The sequence below is a fragment of the Schistocerca americana genome, chromosome X, assembly GCF_021461395.2.
Source record: "Schistocerca americana isolate TAMUIC-IGC-003095 chromosome X, iqSchAmer2.1, whole genome shotgun sequence".
NCBI classification, from domain to species: Eukaryota; Metazoa; Arthropoda; class Insecta; order Orthoptera; family Acrididae; genus Schistocerca; species Schistocerca americana.
Genome location: NC_060130.1, coordinates 13,070,421 through 13,098,420, shown reverse-complemented (window position 1 = coordinate 13,098,420; position 28,000 = coordinate 13,070,421). Strand labels below are relative to the sequence as shown.

The 28,000-nt window shown below is 40.4% G+C and overlaps 1 long non-coding RNA gene across 1 annotated transcript; it reads right to left on the bottom strand.

Annotated features, from left to right (window-relative positions):
* Window positions 1-27,988, bottom strand: LOC124556673. Its single transcript, XR_006968656.1, has 3 exons — window positions 27,927-27,988; window positions 23,494-23,649; window positions 1-62 (listed from the first exon to the last, which is right to left on the bottom strand). It is a non-coding gene; the product is annotated as an uncharacterized LOC124556673 (long non-coding RNA).
* Between the last annotated feature and the right edge of the window lie 12 nt (window positions 27,989-28,000).

The window sequence follows — 28,000 nt, the reverse complement described above, 5'->3', positions numbered from 1 at the left end:
ATAGGAGAGAGGGCACAACATCCTGCTCCATTTTCAAAAGCTGCAATGTCAAATATTACAACCTGTAACAAAAAAAGGTCATGTGATAATTATTGTTTACATACCGATTACAGTAACAGAGGCATATATGATCTAATAGGAAGGGGGAACAGAAGGGCAGGACATGGGGAACAATGAACAGATGAGATGTGAAACCATGGTAAGTTAATAGTGGCGATAATGCCAGTTAATTACATGTGTGGGAAAAGCAACCACTCTTGCAACTCAGAGCTACTCTTGTTTCTGCAACTGATCTTCCGTTCTTTCACTGTTCCTATTTTTCTCATATTAATAATTCTAGTTATAGAAGGTTTTCTAACTAAAAGCTTATTAGCATTTTGTAATGAAACCGATAAACAATACAGTCTCATTCTCTAATGGAAGAACACAGTACATCGCGTTCGTAAATAACTTGATCCAACAAAACTTTTTATATGAGTATCTGGACATTCATTACATGACATTTAATTTTAAGTATCAATACAAACACTTACATAAAACATTATTTACACTCAAAACCCATTATTCAAAACTGATGTCCATATGTGTAACTGTTTACAGCAGCAATTATTAATATAGTTACTATTGCTAGCTTTAATATGGATTGTTAAGAAGTTTAGAAATGTTAACTAAAAAATGAACTGTAAGCAAAATCTTTTCTGTTAAAAAGTTAATGTTGAAACCACTGGAGAAACATTATAATGTATTATTGTAGTCATCATGTACACTGCAAAAAAAAAAAAAAATTGCAACACCAAAAAGTAATTAACGTAGAGTAATGAAATTTCAGGAACATATATGTCTAAGTAACTTATTTAAGTGATTAATGTTGCAAGATCACAGGATAATATAAGTGCGAGATACACCATTGCAAATGTGATACACTAATACATTGAAATCCAGTGTAACTGCCCAAATGTAAGCATGCAAACATGCATGCATTGTGCTGGATATGAGTTTGTGGGATGAAGTTCCATGCCTGTTTCACATTGTCATCGAAACAGGGATGGTTAATGCTGTTTTTGGGAGACACTGGAGTTGTTCGATGATGTCCCGTGTGCACTGAATTGGAGCCAGACCTGGTGATCAAACAGGTCAAGGCAACATGTTGACATACTGTAGAGTATACACCCATGCCTCCATCTTTGCTACCCTCCCTGTTTACCTCTACCCTGTTGCTTCATAACCTGGGTTGTGAGTAACTGAATCCACTTTCTCTTCTTCCCCTTCTTTCCCCTCTCTCCTCCCTGATGAAGGAACAAAGTTCCAAAAGCTACGATACGTAAATTTTCTGTTATGTTTTGTGTATCTATTGGCTGTACTGGCCAGCCCCTCTATCTCTTTGTTAGTATTTGTTTCACGTCTTTATATGAGACTTTCCATCATCACAATAATGTTAGTTTATAATTTATGGACAGCCTAATCCATTATTTCCTGTCAAGGTTTGAAACTTTAGTAAATCATAATTTTTGTCTTGGTAAAATAAAGGTGATTAGATGTTTCCCTCATGCACATGTAAGAGACTGTCAGTTCACATCTACGTTTGTAATCTGCAATCCACCAGGAGGTGCATGGTACAGGGTAAGTCCCATTGTACCAGTTATCAGGGTTTCTTGCTGTTTCATTCATGTATGGAGCGTGGAAGAATGATTGTCTGAATTTGTCTGAATGCCTCTGTGTGAGCAGTAATCATCCTAATCTTATCTTCACGACCCCTGTGAGAGCAATATGTGTGGGGGGGGGGGGTTGTGGTATATCCCTAGAGTAATCATTTAAAGACAGTTCTTGAAACTTTGCTAATACACTTTCTTGGGATAGTTTACACCTGTCTTCAACAGTCTGCCATTTCAGTTCCTTCAGTATCTCTGTGACACTCTCCCATGGATTAAGCAAACCTGTGACCATGCTGCCTTTCTTTGTATACATTCAATGTCTCCTGCTAGTCTTATCTGGTACAAGTCCCACACACTGTAGCAATAGTCTAGGGCAAGGTCTACAACCTGCTTTACCCACAACTGAACCTATGTGATCATGCCATTTCATATTCCTACAAAGTGTTACACACAGGTATTTGTACGAGTTGGCAGATTCCGACAGTGACTCACCAATATTATGGTCACAGGATACTAAGTTTATACATTTCTAAACATTCAGAGCAAGTTGCCAATCACTGCACTATGTTGAAATCTCATCAAGATCTGACTGAATATTTATGCAGCTTCTCTGAAATAGCACTTCATTACAGATAACTGCATCATCTGCAAAAATCCTGATTTACAGCAAGGTCATTAATGGACAAGAACTGCAAGGGCCCCAACACACTTCCCTGGGGCACACCTGAAGTTACTTCTACATCTGATGATGACTCTCCATCCAAGGTAACATGCTGTGTCCTTCCTATCAAAAAGTCCTCAATCCAGTTATGAATTTCACTTGATACCCCATATGATCGTACTTTTCACAGTCAGTGTAGGTGTGGAACAGAGTCAAATACTGTTAGGAAATCAAAAAACACTATCTACCTGTTGCCTTGATCCAATGCTTTCAGCAAGTTATGTGAGAAAAGTGAGAGTTGGATTTCATATCATCTATGTTTTTGAAAACCATGCTGGTTGATATTGAGAAGGTAGTTCCGTTCGAGATACCTCATTATGTTTGAGCTCAAAATATTTTCTAAGAATCTACAACAAATCGATGTCAAGGCTACTGGATGGTAGTTTTGTCACGCCTACAACCCTTCTTGTAGACGGGTGTGATCTGTAACTTTTTCCAAAAACTGGGTAAGGTTTTTTGGATAGATTACAGTGAGAAGAGAGGATAGCTCAGCCACAAATTCAATATAGAATCTGACTGCGATTCCATCGGGGTCTGGAGCTTTGTTTAATGATTTCAACTGTTTCTCAACACAACTGACACTAATACCTATTTTGTTCATTTTTTCAGTGTACAAGGATTGAATTGGAGCAGTTCTCCTGGGTTTTTATTTGCAAAGGAACATTTGAAAATCGAGTTCAGAATTTCAGCTTTTACTTTGCTACCCTCAATTTCAGTTCCTGTCTCACTTGCTAGGGACTGGACACTAACTTTTGTGCCACTAACAGCCCTTACATACGACCAGAATTTATTTGGATTTTGTGAAATGTCATTTGACAATATTCTGCTACAGTAGCCATTGAAGGCTTCATGCATTGCTCTCTTGACAGCCAAACATGTTTCATCCAGCGTCTCTCAATCTATAATCCTACACTTTGTTTTACACCTATTATGCAGTAATCTCTGTTCCTTTAGACGTTTTCTTTACAGTGACTGTATACCACGGAGGTTCCATCCCATTATGAACTGTTCTACTAGGAACCTATCTACTCAGTGTGTGGTCAACTGTTCTTTTCAAGTAGAGGAAGAGCACCTCTACATGCTCCTGACCTGTCCTGAAAGTTTCAAGTTCCTCACTGAGATAAGATATTACTAATTTCTACTTAGTTAACTGAACGCATAATAAGAGGATCCTCACGACACAGTAAATAACTGTGCGTCAGTCGGGTGTGGCCAATGTGGAGCCGACAAACGACGACTGAGTCCCTGCGGGTGGCTCGCAGGGATGACCGCCAAACAGTCGTCATCTCCTTGATACGACGGAGTTTGTTTGGCACGGGCAGGTTGCGCCATTCAGTGTCCCAGAATTCGAAAACTTTGCGGCGTAATAGTGCCCGCGAATCAGTCGCCGGGAGGCCAATCTCCAGAGGTGGTTTACTGATGGCCTCTTTCACCAGGCGGTCAACATTCTCATTGCCGGGGATCCCAACATGGCCTGGGGTCCACACAAAGACCACAGAGTGGCCGTTACGTGCAAGAGTATGCAGGGACTCATGGACAGCCATCACCAGACGAGAACGAGGGAAATACTGGTCGAGAGCTCGTAAACTGCTCAGGGAATTGCTACAGATAACAAAGGACTCACCTGAGCAGAAGCGGATATACTCTAGGGCACAAAAGATGGCGACCAGCTCAGCTGTGTAAACGCTGCAGCCATCCAGCAAGGAACGTTGTTCAGAATGGTCCCCTAGAGTAAGCGCATATCCGACACGACCAGCAACCATTGAACCGTCAGTGTATACAATGCCAGAGCCCTGATACGTGGTCAAGATGGAATAAAAACGGCAGCGGAAGGCCTCTGGAGGGACGGAGTCCTTCGGGCCCTGTGCCATGTCGAGCCGAAGGCAAGGGTGAGGAACACACAATGGGGGTGTCCGCAAAGTGGCCCGGAAAGGAGGTGGAACTGTAAAAACCGTAAGCCCAGAGAGAAGCTCTTTGACGCGGACCGCGATCGTACAACCTGACCGGGGCCGACGTTCAGGAAGATGGACGACCGATTGTGGGAACAGGAGACAATAGTTTGGATGCCCAGGCAAGCTAAAAACATGGGCAGCATAAGCGGCCAGTAAATGTTGGAGCCTCAATCGCACTGGAGGTACACCTGCCTCCACAAGTATGCTGTCCACAGGGCTGGTGCGGAATGCTCCTGTCACCTGTCGAACCCCACAGTGGTGAACGGGGTGCAGCAGTTGCAATGCTGAGGGCGACGCTGAGCCATACGCCACACTCCCATAATCAAGCCGGGACAGCACAAGGGCTTTGTAGAGCTGCAGCAGCGTATTACGATTGGCACCCCAAGTTGTGTTGCTGAGGCAGCGAAGGGCATTCAGATGCTGCCAGCACTGACGCTTGAGCTGATGAATATGTCGAAGCCAAGTAAGCCGGGCATCGAACAGCAATCCCAGAAAACGGTAAGTGTCAACAACCTTGAGAATGGCATCCTGAAGATAGAGCTCAGGGTGGGGATGGACAGTTCGGCACCGACAAAAGTGCATAAAAAAAGTCTTTGCAGGATAAAATTGAAACCCATGAGATAGGGCCCATGCCTGCGCCTTGCGTATGGCTCCCTGCAACCCACGTTCTGCAACACTAATGGTGGAGGAGCTGAACAAGATGCAGAAATCGTCAGCATATAACGTGGGTGAGACAGACGACCCAACTGCTGCTGCAAGGCCATTTATGGCCACAAGGAAAAGGGGCACACTCAATACTGAGCCCTGTGGAACGCCATTCTCCTGGATATGAAGTGAACTATGGGATGTGCCAATTAAAACGCGGAATGTCCAAACAGATAAAAAATTCTGAATAAAAATGGGGAGAGAGCCCCGGAGACCCCATCCGTGCAACGTGGCGAGTATATGGTGCCGCCACGTCGTGTCATATGCTCTGGAGAGGTCGAAAAAGAGGGAGACAAGGTGTTGGCGCCTGGAAAAAGCAGTGCGGATTGCAGACTCAAGAAAGACCAAAGTATAGGCGGTGGAACGGCCCTGACGGAAGCCGCTCTGGCACTGAGCCAGAAGACCCCGAGACTCGAGCAGCCAACACAGCCGTCGACTCACCATACGTTCCAGTAGCTTGCACAGAGTATTTATCAAGCTGATGGGTCGATAGCTATCCACAGTAAGCGGGTCCTTACCAGGCTTCAGCACCGGAATGATGGTACTTTCTCGCCACTGCGACGGAAAGACACCATCACCCCATATGCGGTTGAAGACGGCAAGAACACATCGCTGACAGACCGGGGACAGGTGTTTGAGCATCTGATTGTTGATGCCATCTGGCCCAGAGGCCGTATCGGGGCACTGTGCCAGGGCGCTTTGGAGTTCCCACAAACTAAATGGGGCGTTATACGTCTCAGGGTGGCGAGAAGCAAAAGAAAGCCGTTTGCCTTCCTCCTGGCGTTTAAGCGCGCGAATCGCAGGCGGGTAATTCCCCGACGCAGAGGCCCGAACATACTGCTGTGCGAAATGCTTGGCGATTGCATCAGCATCGGTGGATACCGCCCCGTTGATGGTAAGCCCTGGGACACCTGTAGAGTGCTGCACTCCAAAGATGCGCCGAATCTTCATCCACACCTGGGAGGGTGAAGTACGGGAACCAATGGTGGAAACGTACCTCTCCCAGCGCTCCTGTTTCCGACTCTTGATGAGCCGCCGTGCCTGAGCACGGAGACATTTGAAGAAAATGAGGTTCTCCAAAGACGGGTGCCACTTATGTCGCTGAAGAGCCCGCCGACGTTCTTTAATGGATTCAGCGACCTCCGGAGACCACCAAGGCACTGCCTTTCGCCGGGGGCACCCTAACGAACGAGGAATGGTACGTTCTGCAGCGGAAACAATCGCTGCAGTCAGTGTCTCAACCACCACATCGATGGTACTGTGGGGGAGAGATGCAACAGTGGCAGCAGAGGAGAATGTTTCCCAGTTTGCCTTGCTAAATGCCCACCTAGGCAGGCGTTCATGGGATCGACGCTGGGGTAGTGAAAGGAAGATGGGAAAATGGTCACTACCACACAAGTCATCATGGACTCTCCAGTGGACCGATGGTAAAAGCCCTGGGCTGCACAACAACAGATCTATGGCCGAGAACGTGCCATGCGCCACACTGAAATGCGTGGCAGCGCCAGTGTTTAAGAGGCAGAGATCAAGTTGGGAGATGAGATTCTCGCCATCTCTGCCTTGGCCAGTAATCTTCGATCCACCCGACAGGGGATTGTGGGCGTTAAAATCCCCAAGGAGAAGAAAAGGCGTGGCAAGTTGGGCGACAAGTGCAGCCAATTCGGTCAGAGAGACTGTACCACCTGGAGGGAGATAGACACTGCAGACGTTTATGTCCTGGGTAGTCCTTACGCGGACAGCCACAGCTTCCAAAGATGTTTGAAGGGGCACAGGAGCACTATATACAGAGGTAAGGACATACACGCAGGCTCCACCTGACACACTATTGTAAGTGCTTCGGTTGCAGTAATAACCCCTGTATCCACGGAGGACAGGGGTCCGCATTGCCGGGAACCAGGTTTCCTGGAGAGCAATGCATAAAGCAGGTGTCAAGCTTACAAGCTGACGCAGCTCAGGTAGATGGCTAAAATAACCGCCACAATTCCACTGGAGGATTGTACAAAGCGTGTCCTGTAGAGGCATTCAGGCACTGAAAAGGCAAATTACTGGGCAGGGTCACATGCTGCCACCGACTGAGTGACGGACATCGCTACGGCCATCGTTTCTGAGGAGACGGCGAGATCCAGGTCATCAGGGGACGCAAAGAGCTCGACCTCATCCTCAGAGGCTGAGCTGACAGGAAGCGTTGGTGCGGGAACCACTGGGTCCTTATCCTTCTTGGAGAGCTTCCTCTTCTCTCTCTTGTCTTTCGGAGGAGGGTTGGCATGCTGGGAGGGCTTTCCTGACGCATTATCAGGAACAGAGGAAGAGCGTGAAGCCCTTCGACCAGCAGCTGGTGGCTTCTTCAGCCACTGGCTAGTGTCTTGTGAGACACTGGGGAAGTCCTTGGAAGGGACTCCCCCAAGGGATCCCTTCCGAACAAGTGAGGCCAGAGGAGGCTGTTGCGTCTCCGGCTGAGCAGCCGGAGAGAGCTGTCGCTTCCCCGGCTGAGGAGCCAGAGAGGGCTGTCGCCGCTCCGGCTGAGAGGTGGGGACCGACGTCCTCGGTTGCTTGGGGCGCACTGCTCCCGAACTGTGTGTTTTGGGAGCAGTGGAAGAGAGAGTGGCCCCCACCGGTGGTGGGGCAGGCGAAACATGACTGTTCGGTGGGCCAACTGTCAAAGGAGTCTTTGCAGGAACTGGCGGCTGCAGTGTTACAGCAGCATAACTCCTCAACATAGGTGTGGGGTTGAGCCATTCTAATTTCTTCCTCGCCTCTTGGTAAGTTAAACGGTCCAGGGTCTTAATTACTTGTATCTTCCGCTCTCGTTGGTAGACTGCACAATCTGGCGAGCAGGGAGAATGATGCTCCCCACAGTTAACGCAGGTGGGAGGTGGAGCACACGGAGCATTTGGATGCGAAGGTCGTCCACAATCGCGACATGTGGGGCTGGCAGTGCATCTGGAGGACACGTGCCCGAATTTCCAGCACTGGAAGCATCGCATAGGGGGTGGGACATAGGGCTTGAAATCGCACCGGTAGATCATGACCTTGACCTTCTCAGGCAAGCAGTTGCCCTCAAAGGCCAGGATGAAAGCACCGGAAGCGATCCTATTATCCTTGGGTCCCCTAAAGACACGACGAACGAAGTGTGCACCTCTTCGTGCCAGGTTCTCCCGTAGCTCGTCATCAGACGGTAGCAGAAGATCTTTATGAAAGATAATCCCCTGGACCAAATTTAGTGACTTATGGGGAGTGACGTTAACAGGTATGTCACCAAGCTTCTCACAGGCGAGCAACGCCCTTGACTGTGCAGAGGAAGGTGCTTGTATCAAAATGGCCCCGCTCCGCATTTTGGAAAGAGGGGCCACTTCCCCAAACTTATATTCAAGATGGGTCACAAAGAACAGAGGCTTAGTCCCCAAAAATGAATCCCCATCAGTTCTGCTGCACACAAGATATCGCGGTGAATATGGCTCCTGTCTGTCCGCAGCCCTGCGTCCCTCCCAGGGCGTGGCTAGGGAAGGGGACGATTTGGGGTTATATGCCACAGCGTTAAAGTCTACTTTATTGCGCTTAGAGACGTTGGTGGTCGTGCGACCACCGGATTGAGATTGTACCCATTTCATTGCGGGGTATCCGCCCCGATGCCACCCACTCCGACCAGGGGCTCTCCCCACGGGTGGCACCCAGCCACAGCAAAGGCCACCTAGCAGGATGGCCGTTGCCGGGAGTCCTGATGCCCCGGAGAGACGGGCATCTACTCCTAGGCTTACGTAGGGAGGCGGCAGTTCAGGCATCGGCAGTACGATCCCTGTGTTGTCAGGGGGCTACAACCTAGAGGGTACATGACGACCCCACCACAACGGGCTGGCTACCGTGCTGGATTTTGGGTGCCATGGGTAGTCCATAGTGATCGTGGGTGCAGATGATGATGCACTAAGGGCGTAACTTACACAATCCATCAGGTGTGTATGCCCAAAATGAGGGATGGAGGGTGCAGTTACGACACCCAGACAATAAAGAGTGCCAAGGTCTTAGGGCACAGAGGACTGATGGTGCACCACGTAAGGGGTCCTTCCCCAAAAGGCTCTTACTTCTGTTGAATTTGGAAAAATGGAGGTCAAACCCTAATGGGGACCATCACATTAAAGGCCGAAACAGTTGAGACTCCTATTAGTCGCCTCTTACGACAGGCAGGAATACCGCGGGCCTATTCTAACCCCCGAACCCGCAGGGGGGAAATGGACACAGGCAGACAGTGTTTGTTGGTAATGAGGATCACCCTGTGGCTAAACTTGCCTTGGTGCACGGCCAGCACATCTTGGCACAGTGTTACACCGTCCGGGTTATCTGGATACTTCCCACTAACACCAACCTGTCAGAACTCCGGAGATGGGAACTTGCCCTTCAGTATATCCTCTCTTCTTGTTATCCGCCAGGCCTCAACCTCCGCTAATTTCAAGTTGCCGCCACTCGTACCTCACCTGTCTTTCAACATCATTTTTGCCTCTGTACTTCTGCCTTGACTGACATCTCTGCCGAATCTCTTTGCCTTTACAAATGTCTGCTTGTGTCTGTGTACGTGTGGTTCGATATGGGTGTGTGTGCAAGTGTATACCTGTTCTTTTTTCCCCCTAAGGTAAGTCTTTCCGCTCCGGGGATTGGAATGACTCCTTACCCTCTCCCTTAAAACGCACATCCTTTCGTGTGTGTGTGTGTGTGTCTGTATATATATATATATATATATATATATATATATATATATATATATATATATATATAAAATCATTTATTTATTGTTGATGTGCCCTATTCTTGTATACACATAATATACAGAGAAGAATTGCATTTTATGTTCTTTATATCTGCTTTTTTCATATTCTATTCGAATTTTACGATTCCAACAGGACAAAAACATGCCACGTGAACTTACATTTGAAGAAATTCTAGCAGAACTAGAGAACCATCAAGAGAGTGACGATGAAGATGATATACAGAATTGGCAATTATTCCACCCAATGCAGATGTAATAACAGATGAAGAAGACACTGACGAAAATGTACTGTTGTACAAGATGACGCCGGTACTTTAGAGCTCACAACCAGCTGAGATGAAGTTAATGCTACAGTTGTACATCCAGAAGCCAAAAGAAGGAAAGCGTTGGGAGGTGGAGGAGAAAGTGGTATGTTATCTACAAAAAAATATATATGTAAGTGGTATAAATGTCAACCAACGTACACAAACAATAGTGAACCAGGGAAGAGCAACAAACATTATGATGCGGAATGTCTAGCAAATAACACAGTGCCCCAGGTGTTTGAGGATTTCTTTTTCTAAGAAACTAATGGATACTATTATTGAACAAAGCGAAATTTATGCTTGCCAACATAACAGAATAAATTTTCTGCTAACCAAAGAAGAACTAAAATTATTTATTGGCGTACTACTTCTGAGTGGTTATCATAAGCTTCCCCACAAGAATAAGTACTGGGAACAGGCTCCTGACGTCGGTGTTCCTTTAGTCTTCAACTCCGTGTCAAGAAATAGGTTTTGGGAAATAAAGAGATTCATTCATCTCAATGACAACTCCAAAATAGACAGAAACGACAAGATGTACAAACTGAGGTTATAATTTGAAATGCTGAAATAGGAATTTGGTAAATTTGGCGTATTTCATTCAGAACTCTCAACTGATGAAATAATGGTACATTATTATGGCAAACATTCAGCTAAAATGTTTCTGAGGGAAAAGCCTATCAAATTTGGATATAAAATTTGGTGTCTTACAAGTTCCAATGGCTTTCTTTATAATTTTTCACCATACTGTAGCAAGACTGACAACAAACAGGAGCCTTTAGGTGCAAGGGTAATAAATGAACTAAAAACCATTATTCCAGAATCAGAGTATCCGAATTATAAGCTTTTCTTTGACAACTTTTTCACCAGTGTTGACACACTGATCACACTCGGAAAGAGTAAAATGAAAGCTGCAGGAACAATAACAGAGATCCGAACTAATGCATGTCCTTTGATTGACTCGAAAAGAATGGCAAAAGGAAGGAACGAGGATTCTATGACTACATATTTGACAAAGAGAATGAAGTTCTGGTTGTGAAATGGAGTGACAACAAACCAGTATGTGTAGTGACAAATAACAGTACTATTATTCCTTGAGTTCTACTAAAATATATTCACGGGCAAAAAAAAGGAAATATCTGTTACACTGCCACATATCATTGAAGAATACAATGCCCACATGGGTGCCATATATCTACTGGACAAGCAGATATCACTTTATAGGACGAGGATAAGGTCAAAGAAATGGTGGTGGCCATTATTCACACAGATGATATATATCTGCATAGTAAACACATGGCGTGCATACCAAATTGCTAACTCTAATGAGAAGCTCTTACTTTTGGATGTCCGACAGAGAATAGTGATGTTTTTTCTATCAAAGGAAAAAGGATCAGTACCAAAACAAAGAGGAGCACAAGGAAGCAAATTGATGGGAGGATGGGTGAGCACAGATGTACGACTAGATCCAGGAAATCATTTCTTTGTGCCAAGTAAAACACAGAAGAAATGTGCTTACTGCAACAAAAAAACAACAAAAATTTGTGATAGGTGCAATGTTGGTGGACATGACAAGTGTTTTGCTTCATTTCATACTGAATATTGTAATGTAATTAACTGTCAGAGATAAAGTTTATCTCATGCGAAAAGTACGATGCCCACAGTAGAGAGTTAAGGTAACTTCATTATGTTGCCATACAATGTGTTTAATTTATTTATTTATGAATATTTTCTTTTATGATAAATAATGGATTTGTTTGAGATGATAAATGTGGTATATTTATAGGTATTTATTTATATGTGTCTTTGGAGTGTATTAAGGTCAGAAGACCAAAGAATCTGGAATGCAGGAATGTCTGCAACTTCCGGGCACATGTTGGCTTGCACGCCACTTCTTTGTCGGTATTGGAGGGAGATGGACGTGTTTAAGTGACCAGTACAGTATAATGCATTTTTAGGGTATCAATGTTCGAAGAGAATATATTGTAGTTACTAAACAAAGAGTACGAATAAATATTATTTTTAGCCGAAAGTAATTCGAACCCGGTAGTGTTTATTTCAAACAAGAAGAAAACCCAGGCCAGGCTTGTTAGAGTAATGTTTTGCAGACAAAACCCCTAGACAAACGAGATCTGCAGTGTGTAATCTATCGGCAGCTACTAATAAATAAGCCTTGCTGAAATTGTGCTGGAACTACTCGTATTATTATCAATTACAAACACGTTGTGCGAAAGTGGTCCTACCACAATATACCGCGTAAGATTCCACATCATTCAGTTATCAAGAAACGAGATAGGTAACAACCAGTACAATATGGTGGCGTCGTCCGGGATTATTGAAAATGTTACCGAAATGAACTACCACCGAGATTGCGAAGAAAACGACAGAATTCGTACATCCTGGCTGAAAATGTTAAAGGAAGTCAAATGCTGATACCTTCAAGACAAAGGAAGTCGAATGCTGATACCTTCAAGACAACGGGATGCAGTTACTGGAGCAAGAATAACGGCGCAATAAGTCACGAAAGAAGAAAAAAGTGTAAAGTGTTGTGCAACCAAAAAAGCAATATTCATATAAGTGTAGTGTTTCAGTGTTGTGAATTCCATCACGCACCAATCAACAAAGAAGACCTTATAAGAAAATAAGTAAACTGTGAGTAAAATAGTTTAGTTTCCTTTAGAAAAGATAAATTTGTTGTGTTTTGTTTATTCCTGTGTAAAAAGATGACTATTGTAAAAGAGGAAGGTATTGACGACGGTGTCGCCAACGCTAGTACAGATGTGAATTTATCATACGAAAGTGAATGCAACAGTAATAGTCCGAATCCTGTAGACAAAGTTGAAACTCATACGGAAAGACAGAATGAAGTTAAAGACATGCTATCAAAAATAATGAATTATATGGAGGGAAAATATAAGGCAATTGATGACACTAACAGACAAAACGGACAGTGGTTAGGAAATATTAAAGACAGACTCGATGCTAATGAGATTCGTTTGGATCAAATGGAGCAAAACAATGCTGCTCAGTTAGACCAGACTCTCAAGCTCATGAGTGATAAATTTGAAAAACAATTCAAAGAATATGAAAAGAAAAATGACAATCACTTTCAAAAAGTAGAAGCAAAAATTTCCAGTTTGAGTCGTAATATGGTTAAGATCACGGGTAAGGTCAATTATGTCGGGAGAAAAGTTAAAAATGTAGATGCAAAAGTAAAAAATCTGAAAACTGAAGCAAGTACAGGTAGAGAGAAAATCCATAATGCGTTTAAAGTTGTGCATTCAGATATCAAACATGTAGAAGAAACAGTATCTGAGCGTATTTCTCTTGTAGACGATAAAATTGTTAAAGTAGAAAGCAAATTTGAACAAAAGATAGGAATTATTACTGAAAAAATAGATGTAAATAATCAGATAAACAAAAATGAAGTCAAGAGTTTAGAAAGTAGTATTAATGACATCACTAAGAAACTTGAAAGTGTTAGTAGCAATATGGTCAGCAATAGTTTGCCGAACAATATTGGCACTTTGTGGTACAATATTCCAGTACAAAACTTTTCAGATGAGAGCAGTATGCATCCGGTAGATTTCCCGCAGCATTGCAAGGATATCTTTTTTCCAAATATGAATGATAATTTGAAAATTAAATTTGTGAAAAGATTTCTAGAAGGTGAAGCATTGTCATGGACTAATCATTATTGTACTGAGGGAATGTCTTTTGCAGAGTTCGAGGAGAGGTTCTTAAGTAAATTCTGGTCAGAGACAGAACAGGCAAGAATAAAAAGCGAATTCTTGAATGGACCTGTTTATAAACATGAATTTCGTAGCATGAAGCAATTTTGCAGAAATCAGTTAAGGAAACTCACTCGCCTAAGCAAACCTTTTGATGAACTCACTCAAATTGATGCACTCAAAAGGAGGCTACCATGTGAACTACAGTGGGAGTTAGCTTATGGTCCAGATGACACAATAGATCAGTTTTTGAAATATGTTGACAAACTAGACAGAATTATTGAGAAAACGGGTAAACCACCACACCATAGTCAAAACCATTTTCAAAGGACAGGGCATACAAATTGGGGAAACACACAACATGATAAAAAGGAAACACACAATTTTGGAAGTAGTGATTCTCATCAGAGAAATCACCAGTACAACTTCAAGGGATCACAAGGACACAATTTCCATTACAAAGGTCAGTATGGAAATAATCATAACCAATCTGGTAACAGACACTTTGGAAATAAACCAAAGGAGTGGAATAGTCATAATGGTATGGGGAGAACTGAACAGGAGTTAAAAAACTGAATGAGGCTCCATTGGCGGTCCGCAAGGTAGGAGCTACTTATACACAAATGGAAAGGGCCAACCCAAACTGTCTAACTAAACAGAAAGATACCTGTGACATAATGAGTAATTATTTCAAAGAGGAGTGTTATCCCATTAATGTAGTATCTGTTACAAATAATATATGACATACAAATAAACCTGAAACAAAAGGTAAGTTATTTAAAGACACTGATTGCTTAGAAAACTGTGAAGACTTAAACTTAGATTCATTCTATGAGTGGGCTGAGAGGAGCACCTTGCTGGAAAATAGTTGTTCAAATGATCAAAGTGTATTAGGAATTAGAGAACTTATGGAAGAGTCTGGTGGGCTAGGAATGAAAAGAGCACCTAGTAAGGATGATTTAAATGTGTATCTGCATACTGAAGGTAAGAGTGCAGAGGATAAAGATGATAATTTTTGTGATGTTGATTGGGAAGAAAAGGAAATTGAGGATAGTAGTGAAGATAGATGTTTTATTGGTGTAAGTGAGGAGTTGGAAGCTTTAGGGATTACTAATATAAAAGAGGATAGTAATGAAATTAGCGAGGTACACATGAACACAGTTGACAATTTCAATGATAAGGATGCCAGAATTTCAGCCAATGAGTTATTTGATCTTAATACATGGAAGAAAAATGAGAAGGAATTGACAGCAGGTAATCTTAACAGCATTAGGGGAGTAGATGATGAAATGTCAGATAGTGAGCAATTTTTGTTTAACTTATGGGTTAACAGTAGTGCCATTAAGGATGATGAAAATTTCAGAAAGGTAACACTTGATATATGTGAAACTTTGTATCCAGACTGGTGGCATAGAATTAAGTATCACATTGCACAAATGTTAAGACAGAAATATAAAGGAGAGACACACAATAGCACAAATGAATGTAGTTGGCTTAATGAAATATTCAGAAATAGTAATCAGGCCAAAGAAAATGCAATTAGGGTAATAACAGCATATAACTCTGGTAGTAATGATACAGGTAAGGATACTGGAAAGGGATATGGATTCAGTGAAATTGAAGATGACTTATTACATGAGAATATTAACAAAAAATTTGACTTTGATGTAAGCAGTCCGTTTATTGATGTGCAGATAGGATCATGGAAAGGAAAGTGTTTAGTAGACACAGGAAGTCAAGTATCTGGGATATCAGAATCATTAAGTAAAAAACTGAAAACTAATAAGGATTATGTCGAGTTACCTGTGGTAGGAATTAAAATAAGAGGTGCTACCGGGAAGCACAGTAAATCAATAAGGAGTCAGGCTTTTATTACTTTTGAAATTGAAGGAGTATCATGGTCACATGGGTGTCTCGTCATTCCTGATCTCACAGAGGATTTTATCCTAGGCATGTCTTGGATAACAAAAGTAAGTGCAGCATTTGATTGGGCAGGGCAGAAATTAATGATGACTCTACCAAGTGGTGAAGTCATCACTACGAAACTTCTTCAATCAAATGTGTTTTGTATGAATAAGACTGTGAACAGTATTGAATTTACAAAAGAAGGTGAGTACATTGAAAGCCATGTCACAGATTTCGATACAGATGAGATAGAGTTTGAAAAGTTAGTAAATGAAAAAGTAGTCGAGGCTAGAGAACTAACTGAGAACCAAAAACAAGATTTGAAATTATTTTTGTGGGAATATAGTGATGTATTTAGCAATATACCAGGTAAAGTAATTGGATACCAATGTACTTTACAGTTGAAGCCACATGAACCTTTCTTTACAAAACCATACAGTATTCCAATCTCGAAAAGGGTAGCAGTGGAGAAAGAATTGCAAAAGATGGAAGTGTGTGAAATCATTGAGAGGAGTATAAGCCCTTATAATAATCCCTTAGTCACTGTAAATAAACCTAATGGACAAGTCAGATTAGTACTAGATTCCAGACAGTTAAACAAATGTTTATACAGAGAAACTGACCACCCAGAGAACATCGATGAGTTGTTATATAAATTTAAAAATATCCAAATTATGTCAAGCCTTGACCTAACTTCAGGTTTTCATCAAGTACCTCTTGCAATTAGTTCTAGAAAGTACACTGCTTTCTTATACAATGGGAGATGTTACCAGTATTGTGTAGTGCCTTTCGGATTAAACTCATCAGTCGCCGAATTTATAAGGGCACTAGACTATGTACTTGGCCAAGAAGTTGTGTCAGAATTAACAATTTATGTAGACGATATATTAGTTTCAAATCAAAGTTGGGAGGATCATTTGAAGTTATTGAAGAAGGTGTGTGAGAAACTCAGAAGAGGTGGTATGACATTAAAACTGGAAAAATGTAAATTTGGTGTGTCAGAACTAAAATTTTTAGGTCATGTCATTACTAAGGAAGGGATAAGTGCAGATCCGGAGAAAATAAAATCTATCGTAAACTTTCCATCTCCTAGAAACCGGAAACAATTAAAGTCTTTCTACGGACTCTGTGGATTCTATCGAAAATATGTAAATGGACAATGCCTTAATATAACATGTTTAAGCAACTTACTTAGAAAAAATACTCCATGGAATTGGTCTGAAGAGTGCCAGAAAGCATTTGATAAAATTAAGAATGAACTTTGTAAGAACAGTCTTTTACACAGACCAGATTTTAGTTTGCCATTTTGTCTTCACACTGACAGTAGTGATTATGGACTAGGAGCAGAACTATTTCAGGAGAAAATTGTGAATGAAAAAAATCTTCATTGTACAATTGCATTTGCCAGCAGAATGTTACTTAAACATGAGAGAACGTACACTGTCACAGAAAAAGAATTACTCGCAGTACACTGGGCGTTTACAAAATTTAAAACATACCTGTTAGGACACAAGATAAAAGTCTATTCAGACCACAAAGCTTTAAGTTACTTGCAGGAGTGTAGATTATATCACAGTAGATTAACCAGGTGGGCAATGTTCATGCAACAGTTTGATTACGAAATTGTGTATATTAAGGGATCAGAAAACGTAGTAGCTGATGCTTTATCCAGGTCACCAGTAGGAGGAGATCAGGAAATGTTTGATCAAGAGGAAGAAAAGGAATTTAAAATAAGATACATGAAGGGAATCCAGGATGAAAAGCTCATAAAGACACTTTGCAATAACATCAGGAGGGGACAGAATAACGATCCTAATTGGAAATTGGTTAAGGACTGTTTAGGCAAAAGAGGGTATGATAAACTTGACAAGTACTATAAGGTCTTTAAGGGAACACTCTTTAGAAGAACAGATGTGGACTCTGACAATTGGAAGCTACGTTGGCCAGAGTGTGAGGCAGACAAATTAATGAAGTACACCCATGAGAGTTATGGTCACTGTGGAATACAGAAATGTGTAAAAAAAGTTACAAGAAAATATCTACTTTTATAACATGGTAAAGAAGGTGAGGAACGAAATATCAACATGTGACAAATGTCAAAGAGTAAAAGTAAGCAACAGAACATGTCAGGGAGAAATGCAGAACATCATTCCAGATAAACCATTAGATTTAGTAGCTGTAGACTTTTATGGACCTTTACCTAAAAGCAAAGGTGGCCATTGTTTTATATTCGTCATGGTTGATGTATTTTCCAAACTAATTAAACTTTATTCTGTGCAAAAAGCTACAAGTAAAGAGATCATTGCAAAAATTGAGAGAGATTACTTCAAGAGTGTAGGGAAACCTAAAGCTATACTATCTGATAATGGTTCACAATTTGTTTCAAAAAACTGGAAAGCATTCATGGAAAAAAACTAACACAAAACATATCTTGATATCCGTGTACAACCCATCTTCAAACCCAGCAGAAAGGTACATGAGAGAAATAGGGAGACTTTGTAGGACATATTGTAGTCACAAACATCCTAGTTGGTCCGACCATGTAAACAACTTTGAGGATATCATGAACAGCTTGCAGCATAGCTCTACTGGGTTTTCACCATATGAAATTATGTTTCACCTCAGACCAGCAAATCTTATTTCTGAATTAATAGACTTTCCACAATGTAGCTTAATATCAATGAAAGAACGTGAAGAGATTGTAAAGAAAACCATGAAGAAACTAGGTGAAGCTAGGAAAAACAGACGTAATAGGAAAATAAAGGCTACCACATTCAGAGTAGGTGACCATGTCTTAGTGAAATCCCACGAACGATCAAAGTTACTAACAGCAGAACTCAAGAAGTTCTTTGACATTTACATTGGGCCATTTGAGATTATTGAGAACCCCATCCAAATGCGTACCGATTAGTATATCCCAAGTCGAGAAAGCTGTTTGGTCTTAGGAATGTTTCTTTGAAGCCGTATATTGAGAAAAGAGCAAACTGAGCCTAAAAACATGCCTTTATCTGGAAAGAATTTTACTGGAAGTAAAGAAAGAAAGAAAAAAAATGCAGTCACCATACTATGCCATGTAACACATCTCATGCAAAACGATGTTGTATCTAGACTGATTGTCACGTACTTATATTATAAGATTAGATTTCATGATTCCTATGTGTTTTTTAAAGTAATTTTACAGTATTTAATGAATTGCAAAATATGTAAACTTGATAAATAAGGGATTTTATTTTATTGATGATGCTAGGAGACAAGACATGTCACCCACCCTCACAGTTTGAGAATAGCAAATCTCATAAATTTTGAAATTTGTTCATTCACTTAAATAGACCATAATGCTAAAAAAAAAAAAAAATTGAATAGTTAATAGAATATATTTTCTTGTATATGCAAGTGTGCCTTTGTTTTACATCATGCTCACCATAACTGGTTTTATTCAGCTCTGTTTATAACCCCATAAAGATACTTTGTTGGCTTATTTTGCCTCTTAATTTTGATATAACATAATTCACAAGGCTCATGAGAGAATAGTGTTGTTGAATTGAAATACTTTTGCAAACTCACTGATGATATAGGAGTTAGTACTATGTTTGTTCTAATATGAGAAAATGTTTTAACTTTAGTATTATTTTATAGTAAATTTCTGGGCAACAAATCGACATATGTATTTATGTTGTGAGACAAAGGAGGAAGTCAATGGTTGATGAAAGAATAAACAGTTTACTACAGTTGTGATAAAAAGTTGTATACAAGCTAAGACAATGATGCAATTTCTGTATCGGACTGACAAGTGGACCAAGGTACACTTGCAAGTCCTGGTGGGCTATTGTAATGTAATTAACTGTCAGAGATAAAGTTTATCTCATGCGAAAAGTACGATGCCCACAGTAGAGAGTTAAGGTAACTTCATTATGTTGCCATACAATGTGTTTAATTTATTTATTTATGAATATTTTCTTTTATGATAAATAATGGATTTGTTTGAGATGATAAATGTGGTATATTTATATGTATTTATTTATATGTGTCTTTGGAGTGTATTAAGGTCAGAAGACCAAAGAATCTGGAATGCAGGAATGTCTGCAACTTCCGGGCACATGTTGGCTTGCACGCCAATTCTTTGTCGGTATTGGAGGGAGATGGACGTGTTTAAGTGACCAGTACAGTATAATGCATTTTTAGGGTATCAATGTTCGAAGTGAAAATATTGTAGTTACTAAACAAAGAGTACGAATAAATATTAGTTTTAGCCGAAAGTAATTCAAACCCGGTAGTGTTTATTTCAAACAAGAAGAAAACCCAGGCCAGGCTCGTTAGAGTAATGTTTTGCAGACAAAACCCCTAGACAAACGAGATCTGCAGTGTGTAATCTTTCAGCAGCTACTAATAAATAAGCCTTGCTGAAATTGTGCTGGAACTACTCATATTATTATCAATTACAAACACGTGGTGCGAATGTGGTCCTACCACAATATACCGCGTAAGAGTCCACATCATTCAGTTATCAAGAAACGAGATAGGTAACAACCAGTACAATATACATTCCATAACATTACAATATTCTTTATTTAATGTTTGTGTTGCTTCTTACAATATTATGCATGGAGAATAAGATTGTGAATTTGGATAGCGCATTTGGCCAATGTCCCAAAAATGAGGACTTCTGTAGTTTTTGTTCTAATAAACTGAAACTTTTCAAAACAACTTTTTATTCAATTTATCACTCAATGTAACATATTTATGTATAAAAGTTTGCAAAAAAAAAAGATCCAATAGAGTTTTGGCCAGTAAAGGGTTAAGGGAAAACCAGATGTAACACAAAATGTCTGGCAGAAAATCTGCTACAGGAACTACATCACAAACCCCGACTGCTCACAGATTATGCAAAGGACAATGGTAACTTCCGAAAATTCTCAAAAATACACATTTATTTGCATTGATATACAATGAAATTCAGGGGTGATGTATACTTTGGCTGAGCTGTGAACCACAAAGCATTGATTTGCTACGTAAATTACGTATACAAAACACTGGTAGCACTAACTTACAAAGTATAGTTTTGCAGGCATCTCAAAATTCTGAAACTAAACTATTTCTCACATAATTGGACAACAAAATAAGAGACAGAATATTTTGAATGAGGATGATAGGCATACTGTTCTAAAAATTTTTGAAAGAACACAGTTTAGTTTAAGCCTACAATTGACGGTAATAGTACTGGTTTATCACGGGATTCCCAAATGTTTGAAATTTCACAACATATCAGAATTCAAACAAGTATCGATACAATCAATGAAAAATTACGCAGAAGTGACATGAACAGCAAAATATACAAATATAGAACTTCAAACAGACACATTATCTAGTACAAACAGTCCCCACATAAGGGAAAATTCCTAAGTCAGCTTTATTTAAATGGGCAAATAAAATAAATAACAAAACTGGAAATTGTCCCTCCTCTTGCAATGAATTGCTACTGGACAACTGCTTTTGTACATTAAATGGAGAGTACAGTACACATCTAATTAACACCAATGGATATCTGTTCACAGAATAACAATCTTTGGATACTGTACTGCATAGTGTGGGAATTCTGAGACATTCTGGGTTGCTGCAGAGTGATTCATTTTTTAAAATAGACAATGTGTAGTGGTGTACACTGTTAACACACTAGGCATATTACACGGGCCACTTGTTCACTCCTTTTGTACACACATCAGTTAGACTGAGGTAGCAATGGAGTTTAAAAGCAAACATTCATACATGGCACTGAATTTAAGATAGAAGTGAATTTAAAGCAGTATTTGGAATCTCTTCATGCAATAAACCAACAGTCTGCTGCTGATTTAATGATTTCTGAGACACACTCTTGAAGACTGAAGTCAATAATGACAGCCACTACTGAAAGAAACTAGCTTCACCTCTGGATAATGATGACTGAAGAGGACAGCTCCCCACTGTCTCTACCAACAAAATGAATGCAGTCTTTGAATCAGATCAGAACTAGTTTGTTGAGTTCCTGCATGGCAATCTTCAGATCAGAAAAATAGTTGTGAAGATCAGAAAAATAGTTGTTAGATACAACACCTTTTAACACTTGAGTAAAAAAACTTGCTGCTAAATCCTGATATTAAACAGTTGAAAAATTTGATTCTCAGTGGTCAAAAGCAGCATACAATAACTAATGACAGAAAACAACTGTACCAATCTTAGAAACAAACATGTGATAGACCTTCTCAGAACACACCCATATGGCAAAAGTGAAAAAGAGGACACAAAAATTATTAATGTCATTGGATGAAAATGATATTTTTCAGCTTAAGATAATAGAGTTACTAAAAATATTTTTAATTAAGCAACTAGTTTCAGCTCGAAAAGCCATTTTTCGGTTTACACACATAGCGAGGTCCCACAGAAATAAAAAGGCAGCAAACTCACACTATGTGCTACTGTTCATCATGGCTTACAAATTACAGTAGAAATGCTACTGTTTGTTGTACTTTAAAAACATTTAAAATGACTTTTTGGGCCAGAACTAACTGTACAGGGTGATTCAAAAAGAATACCACAACTTTAAAAATGTGTATTTAATGAAAGAAACATAATATAACCTTCTGTTATACATCATTACAAAGAGTATTTAAAAAGGTTTTTTTCACTCAAAAACAAGTTCAGAGATGTTCAATATGGCCCCCTCCAGACACTCGAGCAATATCAACCCGATACTCCAACTCGTTCCACACTCTCTGTAGCATATCAGGCGTAACAGTTTGGATAGCTGCTGTTATTTCTCATTTCAAATCATCAATGGTGGCTGGGAGAGGTGGCCGAAACACCATATCCTTAACATACCCCCATAAGAAAAAATCGCAGGGGGTAAGATCAGGGCTTCTTGGAGGCCAGTGACGAAGTGCTCTGTCACGGGCTGCCTGGCGGCCGATCCATCGCCTGGGGTAGTTGACGTTCAGGTAGTTACAGACAGATAAGTGCCAATGTGGTGGCGCTCCATCCTGCTGAAATACGAATTATTGTGCTTCTTGTTCGAGCTGAGGGAACAGCCAATTCTCTAAGATCTCCAGATACTGTAGTCCAGTTACAGTAGCACCTTCGAAGAAAAAGGGACCAAAATCTTTATTGGCTCAAATGGCACAGAAAACGTTCACCTTAGGCGAGTCATGTTCATACTGAGTTGTTTCCCGCGGATTCTCAGTGCCCCATACACAGACATTGTGACGGTTGACTTTCCCGTTAGTGTGGAAAGTTGCTTCATCACTAAACACAATCTTTGAAATGAAAGATTCATCTGTTTCCATTTGAGCAAGGATAAAATCACAGAAATCGATTCTTTTAATCTTAAGCTGTTGATATTTTTTTTTATGATGCAACCAGTTTTGGTCAAAGACCATTTTTGAGGACCTGTTGTACCCACAGCATGGAAACAGGAAAAATTCAGGCAAAATGGATACTTCAAAATTGTAGTAACAATACATACAATGCTTGTGGATATTTAATTTATATTTCTGACATTGTATTCTTTTGATATATATAGTTTTTGCTGGTAATCAAATTCTGTAAGTGTTGCTTGTATTGTTACTATAATTTTCAAACATTCTTTTCATCCCAAATTTTCCCGTATCCACGATGTATATACAACAGGTGCCTGAAAATGGTCTTCAACTGAAACCAGTCACACAGTAAAAAATTAAGTTGAATAACAGCTCAAGATGACACATACTGTCATTTCTACAACTCACTGCTTTTGGTATCACCTGTGAGTAGCTGTACGCTTTGATGACGTTGGCACTGGGGTCGTGCGGTATTCTACCACCACCAGTGCACTCGGTATCAACGCCGAGGCCTTTCACCCTGTCCATCGTCTCATCGTAGACGTCCGAATGGAAGCCAACTCACTTGTATCCTCGCACCTAGTAGCAGGAACCATAGTCAAACTTTCAACAAAATGTATCAAGAGTACTAAGCAAGAAGAAAACACAAAAGTAGCAACGTGAGTGGAAATTGTGGCATCAAAAATAATCTGAAAACATAACTTAAAGGAGCTGTTGTTATATCCACTATCTATAGGAAACACAAACAGGGGCTTCTGTTTTTTTTTTTTTTTTTTTTTTTTATTTTTATTCCATACCTACTGCAAATGCAAACGAAAGCTTTTGTATATTCGGACATGTGTTCTCTCGGAAAACACTGAACATAACGTAAATCATCTAGCTGACAAGGTAGTTGGCAACATCAGCACATGGCTTTTGGAGAATGGATTAATACTTCACTGCCAACAACGGAACTCTTGTAAAATAGAAATAGTCTTGTCCTGAGCTGGTCGAACAGACATTTTAAATTCTTAAGACTGAAGATAGATGAAAAGCTCTCTCAGAAGTATCATGTTCAACACCTTAAGCAGAAAATGAACACTTCTGTCTTCACTATACACTATGTCTTGGACACAAACACAAAAGCTTGTTTACTTTTGCTCTGTTATCTCATATGGTGTTATAGTTTGGGGCAATTCTGTGCACTTGGCAAGAATATTCTCATCCCTGAAAAATGCAGTCAGCAAGGTCTGCAGTGCCAGCTTGTGAACATTCAGGGTTGCCGCAAGTTTCCCCAAGTGACGTTCCCTGATTTCCAGCAAGTTTTAGCATTTTTCCCTGACAAATTTCGAGGTCTCAAGGGCAAGTAAAGACATAAGTTCACAAAAAAAATGTAAGGACTTCTGTCTTTCTTCCCCTCATGAGCAAAAATCTTAAGTACTAATGTCAGCATCTTTTGTAATGAACAGTTTTTAGATGGAGAAAGAAAGACAATGGTATATAATATTCCATGAAGAGCACTGATATTATTTTATTTCAATAAAACTAAACATATTTGGTGACACAAATACGCATTTCCTTGGAGTCGCAAGACAGATTTAAAATACCTACACTGATTTCAGAAATAACCTCAGAAAAAAGTAGGCCTATTGAAAGTAGTATATAAGGCAGGCCAAAATATACAGGTACATAGCATACAAACCGCCTGTGACTGCCACAAGTTGTTCTTCCTATCGCTCATACTTTCTAATATACAGGGTGTACATTACATCTGGGAACACTTTCAATTATTTATTGCACAAGAACCAAACATAGCACAGATATCACACATATGTCTTTTTGAAGGAAACCCTGAAAGTTCTTTTTCATGTATACCACCGCAGCATACTTTGGTGATTTGCCGATAACACCAGTCATAAACATTGCAAGTTCAGGTGCGGAGCGAGCTTTCTGCGTGTTGGAGTTCGACAAACAAAGTGTTTGCTACAGCTGTTCAATGGATGTTTAGAACAAAGTACGGTAAGAAACCACCAATAAGGAAGGCACAACAAATTTATTATGACGGGTTGCTTGTGCCCAGCACAGAGAAGCAGACATCCCAGTGTGAGTGAAGTGAATTTGGATTGCATATGAGAGACATTCATAAGGAGTCCAAAGAAATTGGTGCGTCGTGCATCCCATGAACTCGAAATGGCTCCACTGACTGTGGCAAGTCATGCGACAGAAGTTGTCTATGAAACCATTCAGATTGGAGCTAGGGTAGAAGGTCAATAACAACGACAAAGACAAGTGTTTTGAGTTTTGTTCACAGTTGCAACAATTGAATAAGGACGGGGATGGAATTTTTGATCGCTTAAGTTTTAGCAATGAAGCCACTTTTCACACTAATGGGAAAGTGTACAGGCATAATTGTCGAATCTGGGGTGCAAAGCATCCACACGAATGCATTGAATTTGGGTGTGATTCGCTAAATGTAAATGTTTTTTGTGCTTTGTTGTGTCGAAAACTGTACGGGCCATTCTTCTTCGCCAAGAGAACTGTCACTGGATATTCCTACTCGGATTTGTTGCAGCAACGGCTGATGCTTCAGATGCAATTGGGCTCTCCGTTCATCTTTCAGCAGGATGGGGCTCCCCCCCATTTTCATCGTGAAGTTTGCGGGTACCTGAATACGGAGCTGCCGCATCGATGAACTGGCCGTGCTACAGAAGGGAACAGCTGTTTCATGAAATGGCCTCCCTGATCACCAGACCTCACTCTGTGTGACTTTTTTTCTGTGGGGACACATTTAAGATCCGGTGTATGTATGGTCTCTACCACGTGATGTAGCGGAGCTCCGGGAGAGAATACGAGAAACAAATATCACAATCGACGATGCCATGCTGGGACAGGTATGGCACGAATTCGATTATTGTATTGATGTCTGCCGGGTCACTCATGATTCGCGTACTGAATGTTTGTAAAAAAAAAAAAAAAGATATGTACATCCTGTATAAATTATTTTCTAAGCCCCAAAAAGTACTAGAATAAATAAAATGTTTATAAAAAAATGTACCGCACACTGTACTTGCAGTGAGAAAGTCACAATTCCTGAACTCCATCGCCCGTGGCCTCTGGCCTGCCGAGGAGCACCACAGTCCTGAGTCCTCATATAAATCACGAAAACCCACTGCATTATACCACACACAAACAGAGCCGGCCTGGGAGCAGATCGGCGAGACTAGATCCGATGGGCAGGGCTTGCACATTATTGGGAAACTATGGGCTTCAAATCGGCAGACCCAATCCGTTAGAGAGACCCACAGAAATGGCCTGTGGTTTTGGCCCATCATGGAAGTCCATTCATGTGGCCAGCTTTACACAAGTCACTGACATTATGTTGACAAAATGAGATGGTGGTGATAAATCCATCAATTTGTGCAAATACTCTGAGAATTAATGCTAATGAAGATAGGTAGCAACTCAACGTAAAGATGATAGCTGAACCATGGACAGACACGTAGAAAAGACAATCACACTCTCACAACTAAATTTTTGTGGCCATAACCTTTCTTGGAAAATAACACACACACACACACACACATATTCACACAATCACTCAGACACAACTCGTGCACATATGACCGTTGTCTCCAGCCACTGGGTCAACAATCTCCAAGAATCATATCAAAACAAACCACCCCTCACGCCACCCATCGGCAGCTACTAGGCTAGTGGCAAGAAGTGGTGGCAGCACTGACTGCAAGCTGAGGGGAGTGGTAGGAAGTGGAGAAGCAGTAAGAATGAGGGAGTAGGGAAGCGGTGCATGTATTAAGCTGCACCCAGCCAGCGACGATGCAGGAAATCCCAGTAAACAAACTGTTTCATCTACTGAGACAAAAAACAAGATTTCTCCAGGGTTTGTTTTCCAAATTTCCCAGCAGGGCAGAAAAAAAGAGTGATACACCTAAGTATTCAAATCCACACACAAAGGTTACCTTGTGGTATGCTAGAATTCCACACAGGAGACCCTCACAATACATGAAAACTTCTCTATGCAACATGTAATTTATCCTAATTTCTCTTAATTTCATATTTTATTAATTCTGTAATTTTTTGTTTATAAATTATATATTCAGCTTTCTGTAAACTAGGTACCACCTCATCCCATGAGCTTTGGCTCAAAGTCTCAAGATACGCGATAAAAAAATAAATGTTAATCCCAAAACCTCACACGCCAATATAATGATCTGCATGCAATCATTCTGTTGATAATGGCACATTAAATTTGGAAAAAAAAATGCATTCAGCCCCCTCACATCATTACATCATCAGTGCAAACCAGACGATATTTCTCGTGTAAATCTACACAGCTATCTGGCAGTTCACACTTAAGGATACACGGCATTTTTCCAGCTCAATATTATGTAAAAATCAACACCTATTTCTTTCAGGCACTGTTTATAATGTATATGTTTTAAGATTTTTTGTTGATATCAGGTAATAGATCACACTTTCTAAACAAATTAGAAGTATTTTGAATATTTTTGAACCTGCTTAGAGTTATTTAAAAAAAGTAACAAGGAAATTCTTCCTCAAACTGAGGTACCATTTGATCCAATGTTATACATTTGAAGGAGACCAAATTTTTACCAGACATGCATGACATGGCTGAGGTACTAGACCTATTTAATTCCACCTATTACGTATATTACAAGGATAAAAAAGTATCACATCTTACATTTAATATTTATAATTTTTTCCTAATAAAAATGTTATTTTTTTTATGATTTAGCTGATTCTGCAATAAAGCTTAGGTCTACTACATAAGTATGGACTACCGAAAGTTACAGAAAAAATGAGAGCAATGCTTTATAAACTTTAGGAAATATTTGTACCTGAATTCTGAAGAAAACAACTAGCGGGAAATTGCGAATGAACATATGAGTCCAATTAAACTGTGCCTCAGAAC